Here is a 7,896-nt window from a genome sequence, read left to right as displayed (position 1 = left end):
AAAATGGAAACCACAAATCACTATGCCCAGCTCAAACAGTTTTTTTTTTTAATTCAAGTATAAATATTTCCAAAAAGTGACCATGTAATGAAGCCTTTTTAATAAAGTATGTGATTCTTGAAAATACAGTATTTGTTACCTGGACAAATATGTTTAGAACTATAAGAAAATAAATATATTTAAATTCACCAACCATATAAAATTTAAGAAAATAATTTTTAAATATTCACATGTTAACTATTTTGAAAGCAAAATATATGCCTGAATAATTTACATGTGTTAAAATTATGCAAAACTAAATTAACTAATCCTACAACTCTGAAAAAAGAATTGGCCTAAAGAAACGAAAATAGTTAAGTTCAAAATTTGAAATTTAGAAAATTAAATGAAGTAACTTAAGTAACTGTAAGCCCTCTGTATATCAATTTTATAATAAAAAATGCATTAACAAAGAAAGAAAAGTACCCATTGGACAATAGCGACAGGAAAAGTATCAGTAGTTTTTTTTTGAGTGTGCAAAAAAATCAATGGAAAAGATAACAATGTTCTTTCCATAATAAATGTACTCATTACCTTATTTATGTAACTGTATCCCCTCTGTACATTACCTTTACAATAAAATTAAATTGAAATTAAAAATAAACTAAATAATATACCAATTAAGAATTCGTAGAGAGCTAGGAAGGTGACTCAGTGGTAGAGCTCTTGCCTTGCATGCTTGAGGCCCTGAGTTCGTTTCCTCAGCATCACATAAACAGGAAAAAAAAGCCGGAAATTGCACTGTGCCTCAAGTGATGGAGTGCTAGCTTTGAGCTAGCCTTGAGGAACAGCGCCCAGGCCCAGAGTTCAGGTCCCCCGACCGGACCCCCCACCAAAAAAAAAAAAAAAAAAAAACAGAATTACTAGAAACCATTGGTTAAAAACTTTTAAAAAACTGGCCTAAGCACCCAAGTAATATAATTTGATGATACTATTTAAATAGTTCAAATTCAGCAGAGAAGCCAAAAGTTTAAAAACTGTTACAAAGTAAAGTAATAAATCAGAATATTTACTACTAATAATAATCATAAGATGAATTTATAGTGGTAGTCAAATATGTAAGAAATGAGGCAATTTGCCATTCGTTTGCACTGAATAAGTGAGAAAGAATTTTCTAGGTCTTTTTAAATATATAATAACTTTAATGAAGAAACTATTCATCATATGATAATTAGATGAAGCTGATATTAGAGTAAAGAGTAGATTGTACTAAGTTTTTGGATGTTTAAGTATATACTTATTTTGGTTGTGGGAAATTGTGTTCATCTTGGGGTATTGTTTTTGTTAGACTGGTGTCATATCAGTGATTAATTTTAGGATAGGGGTTCCCTTTCCACAAGAACATGAACCTGATCTGTCTTTTTAGCCTCCCCATTATCAATGGCATAAGAGTTGCACACCAACTTGCCTAGATTCCTACCTTGGCTGGCCTGGATTCTGCAGTCCTTCCAACCTCAACCTGTAGATAGTGCAGGAGGGTGGAAATGATCCAATGCACCCAGCTATAGATTGAGAAAAATTTCTACTAATCTTTTGGCCTGGGTTCTGTTCTCAATCTTCCTCAGTAGTTAAGAGTTCAGATGGGAGCCCCTGGTGCCAAGCAGTAAGAGTATTTCTTAAAGCAACTAGACATATATATCACTTAGGCATGTGAACACCTCAGGACAAGAATAAAAGAGCAGTGAAGCGTAGAGGACAGGCCTAATTTTAACTAGCTACTTGGAGGCTGACTAAGCTTAGCTAGCTACTCTGGAGGCTGAGATATGAAGACCACTATTCAAAGCCAGTCCAATCATGAAAATACATGCGATTATCTCTGATAAACCAGAAGTAGAACAATGGCTCAAGTGGTAAACCTCTATCCTTGGTCACAGAAGCTTAAGCATGATGAATGAATGAATGAGCACTTGCACATGGGCATGTGTGTACACACATGCATGTGTACACACACATACACACACACACACACACACACATGAGTATTTCAATGCGAAGTTCTTTTTTTACCTTGCTGTACTCTATTTCCCTGTATTAGTTTACAAATTAACAAAATCAACTAAGCACCTATTTATATACAACTCATCGTGTTTCTCTAAACTCAACTATCTTTTTGGAAGCATGCTTTTATTTGATCCAAATGTAAACTATTCAGGAATTTGATTCTTCTCCCTCAATTCTGTAGAATTAGATGATTGTTTAGCTCCCTCCAAGCAATATAATTTTGTGAAATCCTGCATCAAGCAACATATTTCTTTCACTAGAAGGGAAGCCTCTGTCAAACAATTAATAATAGGTTTTTCTTCTCCTTGCTAGTATCTGTAGTTTTATTATCTTCATATACTTCATGATCTGTCTGTGTATAACAAAGACTGCTGTAAAAATAAAAAGACTCTTCACAGCACTTACCATTTATATACCATCCATAGGTATGAAGGTGTTTAAATATTACTGAAATTGCTTTGGAACAAATCATGTTCACATTGACTATCGTGAAAAATAAGAATTGGTTTCTCAGCACTTTAGGTAAGAACTTTTTTGAAAGAAACAAAAGGAAAAGTAGGAACAACTCAACACATATATTCAAATGAAACAAAACAACCCAAGAAAACAAATTAATTCAGTACTCATGAACCTGCAGGAAATGCAAAGATTTAAAAAAAATATATCAGCTATGACAAGCTTATGAAAATCCTGACTACATGGGAGTCTACTCTTGTGAGGGTAGAGGTTAAAGCCCAGACTGGACAGAAATATCTGTACACAATGCCATGTACCTGTTATTCTAAATTCCAGGAAGAATAATATAACATGGACTGAGCCCAAGGTCATATACAAGTATCTGAAAAATAATCAGGATGATTTAGGGCTGGGGACATGACAAAGTGGTAAGAACACCCATTTAGGGGACACAAGACACTCAATTCAAACTCTAATATTTGGGTATTATGTAAAAAGCTATGATTTTAAATAATTGGAATAATTGAAAGATTTGAGTATTTGAGTGGAAACATGCATGAGAGAGATAGAATGAACCCATGGTGCAATACTTTCAACTTAAGTGAAAATGTTTTATGGTACTTCAGACAAAACAGAGTTACCTTGCAAATGAGCATGGTTGTAGATTTGGGTGATGGAAATACTTTACTTACACAGGTGTAAATTAAATAGATTTTTTTAGGTAGATTGTACTTCTTGAACTAAGAGCCTGGATGATGTCCCTGAGATTTTTCTCTCAAGACTACCACTCTACTACTTTGAGCCACAGTTCCAATTCTGATTTTCTGTTGGTTGTTTGGTGATAAGAGGATACTAGACATTCTTGCCCAGGATGGCTTCAAACCATGATTGTCAGATCTCAGCCTCCCGAGTAACCAGGATGCCAGGCATGAGCTGTCGATAGATTTCATAATTTAGTAAATTGTACAGTTACTGAAGTTGTACATTATCATTATAACCTGTGTAATATATGTGTGTATGTATATATCAATGCATACTGATAGAAATATTTTAACATATTTTTGTATCTACAGTAGATTTATGAAATTATCCATTATAAAATAAAATGGAAACAAAAGTTAATAAGGATCAAAACAAAGGAAATTATCACATGTTTCTTGATGTTTAATGGAATACGAATTGCGAGAATCAGTTTGGGAAAACCATCTCTACGTTAACAAAATGGATAAGAGGTATTAATTCCAATCCATCTATTAGCCCATATTGTGCAACCTCACACATGAGTGTCAAAATCAAACAACACTTTTTGCCTTTGCTTTTAACTCACCTGTTATAATTTACGGGTTAGATGAAGTAATCAAATAAAGATTAAAATAATGTTATGTGAGGCTATGAATTAGAGCTGAAAATGATTTTAAACATGATAATAGCTAATTAACTTGCATATTTCTTACTTTTACTTTGTCATGTCTCTCATTCCCATATTAGGAAAGTATATAGAAGGTTCTCACTGAATTATATGTACAATTATGAAAAAAAATGTATTGAAAGAATATGGGCACAATGTGGTTTTACCTTATTGAGACCTGTAGGGAGAAGTGTGTTTTTGAGGACTTGCAATACATTGTGATGAAGATGAAAGGAGGGATGTGCTTATTCTGGAAAACTGGCTAGGGGATTGCTCCCATAAAGGTAGTGATGAATTCTTCCAAAAGGTTACAGTAAAATCACTTTCACAACCATGTTCACTGCTGCACAATTCACCGTAGCCAAGTTACGGAAACAGCCCAGATGCCCTTGGGCGGAGTGATGGTTGGAGAAAGTGTGGCACATATACACAATTGGATTGCACCTATCCATTTTTAAGACTGTTACATTATTTGCAAAGAAATGGATAGATCTAAAAATTTATTAAGTGAACAAAGTCAGAGCCAGACACACAAAGGACCCATGTTCTGTCTCATATTTGGAAGCTAGAAATTTATACAAGTTTACACAAAAATATAAACCAAAGCATGCGATTTGCAGAGGAGTATTTCAAAGGTGTAATTTCTTATAAAATTGAACTTTACTCCAACAAAATTAATAGCAGGAAACTATCATTTGGACGATGTGAGTGGAAGTCAAAAGGAAGGAATAAAGAGAGTTATGGAGGAAGAGAGTGAAGGTATAATATTCAATGCAACTGTATAAAACTAGAAAAAATTAAAGTGGAAGTGGCGCTGTAGCTCAAGAAGTGGCGCTGTAGCTCAAGTGGTAGAGCGCTCGCCTTGAGTTGAAGAGCTGAGGGACAACGCCTAGGCCCAGAGTTCAAGCCCCACGACCAACAAAAAAAAAAAAAATTAAAGTGGGATGAGGTTTGGAAGGGTGTGAAAAAGTTATATAAATATCCATTATATTAAAAAACTGATTTGTTGAATGGAAATTCCCTTGCACAAATATTTAAGATAAGAAAATTATAATTAAAAACAATGGAGACATCTGATCTTAAATTCTATTTCCATCTCTTTTAAAAATAAAAATTATTTGTTCTATAATTTGATCAGAGGGATGGATTTTGTGGCTAGCTATATCATTGCACATCTGTCTCTCTCTTCCTCTTTCCTTCTCATGGTTCTCATAGGTAATATGATTACTCCATAATTATCCTAATTTATTTCGCTTTTATAGTTTTTTTACATCATTTCACTTTCTGCTCTGTCATTTCCCAATTCATTTACATATAAGGCATTGTTTCCTATTTTCTCATTCCTAGAATAAGCTGCACATGAAGACACCACTGGTCCTCATTTTCAGTTTGTCCCTTTGAATACAGAGGAAAAACTTCCCTCTGCTCTCTACCAAATCTCTACTCTCCAGTTAGAATAATTTAGAATAGTAAAAATGAAAAAAGAGAAAATAAATAATAGTGAAAAAACAGATGCAGAAAATTCACCGGAATAACGATGAATATACACCTCTTCATCTAGAAGCCTACTGTGGACACTTAGACATTGTCCATGAGTTGGTGGCTCAAAGCAGATATTCATGGAATAACTGTGAAAGGCTGGATACCCTTGCACAGTACTTATACATGGAATAATACCACAGTGGCTTCTTTATTTCATCATGATGCAGACACCAGTGGCCAAACTAATGGCCTCTTGACCCCCTTGCTGCTGGGTATAGATATAGCAAAGATACGCTGGATCTCCTTCTGTTGAACCATTATATCAAACCAGATCTGAAGCACAACTTAGAAGAAACTGCATTTGATATTACCAAAAGGATAAGTATGTATCACTACCTCTTTGAAGTTGTGGAAAGCTGTACAAATTGTTCCCTTAAGTCCTAATGTTTCCATTAAGTTTCTTAAATTTCAAAATTGCCAGTCCATCCCATGTGTCCATACAAAATATTTTCACAATAACAAGCAACAGCAATATTTTACTTTAGAAATTCATGGATTCCATGGTATTCTTCCTAGTGAATTGCCTGACTTTGATGTCAAAATATATTCGAGTTGTTTGTACACATCAATAATGATATCTATAGAGTTTGTCCTTTTTTTAAATCAGAAATAATTTTAACTTATCTGTTGAAATGAGTAGTAGAGAAACTAAAGATATTTCTGGTGCTTGTCTGAAAAAAGTATATTTTAAAATATTTATATTCTGTTTGTATAATGTCCATAATCTATTTCTTTCTCTCCTAGATATAATACTTTGAATTCGACATTATATTATAATATATAGGTCCATTAATAAATGTGTTCTTTCAGATTGTGTTCCATATAGGAACAGTTTAAGATTCCTTTAATTCCTAGGTCCTTATAGAATTTTATTTCTTTGGGATAAAATGACAATGTTATCTTATTTCAAAAGTTGTATAAAGGTTATGCTATATAAAGGCCTTTCTAAAAACGTGAAGATTGAATTCACTCATGTCAAACTAACTTTTATTTCTATGAATTATATGTATTATTACACTTGAATATTTGTAATCAACTTTTTCATAACTGTTTTTCATTTCTTGCATCTGAAGAATGAAAAATATGGAATACTTCACAAATTTTCATATCATCCTTGTGCAAAAGCCATGTTAATCTCTGTATTGTAATTCAGGTAGACATGATGCTGAAGCATGTAGTATCTTGTAAATTTACGTAGTTAATGATGCAAACTTAAGATAGGCATATATCCTTGGTTGCCTATTTGCAACCAGGAAACCTATTGTTCCCAAATTTGCTATTCATCTTATTTCTGCAAAATTCTGTGTATGGTGGAAAAACTTATATTGTTTGTTCAATTGCTCACATTTGCAATTTTTTGTCAGTAACTATTTTAAGTCTTTTTCATTTGAAATTTGATCATACTTTGAAGCCTTCATAGCTAGGTCCAAAGGTGATGGATTTTCAAGTACTTATTTTTTAACTGATTTAGCTTTGTGGAGCTAATGGATTCAAAGTAAGCCTTGCTTAAGAGCTACTTCTAAACTTCTGCAGCTTAAAATTTCCCAAATGAGGTCTTACTGGCACAAATGTCTGCCTGACCCTTTACCCTTGCTCCATGTAAGAACAGACCTACCAGAATATCTTACCCTGACAGCATAGATTGTCTTATTGGAGCAAAACTAATCTTAGTTACAAAGGATCATAAAGTGAGGAACAGTTCAGACAGAACTGTTCAGACTAAGCCAGGCGCTAATGGCTCATGCCTGTAATCCTATCTACTCAGGAGGCTCCAGGAGAAGTCCATATGTTTCTCCTTGTTATTAGGCCTTAAATTGGTAATGTTTTAATCACAGTGTTTCCTCTTGCCTCTAGGCTGTACATCTCCGAATGGTAAAGCTTTAAGTTTAATTCTACCAAACACTGAGGTAGAGGTAATGGAATAATATTTTAAAACAGTTGCCTTTGTTACCTTAACCACAAGAGAACAATGCAAAGCATTTTCTTATATTATATATAGTTATATATTTTATATTTATGTGCTGATTTTATATTTCACACAGTGAATCTTACTGGAATTAATTTATAATTAATTGATATTTATTACAATAAATAGATTGGAATATAAATAATCAGGATTAGAATATATATTAGAATATAAAAAGTATCAATGCAATGTTTTCAGTATAAACTTGTGATACCTTCTAATTGTTCTTGGTTTCTGAATTCACATGGTAAAAAAAACAATGTTGTTTTCTTTAATCTATAAGGGATTTTACTCTGCTGCTCTGTTTATTGTTTTAACTCACTGGTCCCAAACTGTTTTTCTCCATATTTCTGAAGCATTCCTACTGATAATACTCAAATTTTGCTGATATGATGTCTAAAAGGTATTATTCTTCCACAGGATCCACGGGTCCTAGGATCCCAGGTCCCAGTTACCTGCATCATCAAATAACTAGGGCAAGAGA

General features: G+C 33.4%; 1 pseudogene; it reads right to left on the bottom strand.

Moving 5' to 3' along the window:
- Positions 1-6,523: 6,523 nt before the first annotated feature.
- LOC122118522 lies at positions 6,524-6,620 on the bottom strand (annotated as a pseudogene).
- Between the last annotated feature and the right edge of the window lie 1,276 nt (positions 6,621-7,896).

This window comes from Dipodomys spectabilis, unplaced genomic scaffold (genome assembly GCF_019054845.1).
Source record: "Dipodomys spectabilis isolate Male_0828 unplaced genomic scaffold, ASM1905484v1 ptg000154l, whole genome shotgun sequence".
Taxonomy (NCBI): Eukaryota; Metazoa; Chordata; class Mammalia; order Rodentia; family Heteromyidae; genus Dipodomys; species Dipodomys spectabilis.
This window is presented reverse-complemented; position numbering and strand designations above follow the sequence as displayed.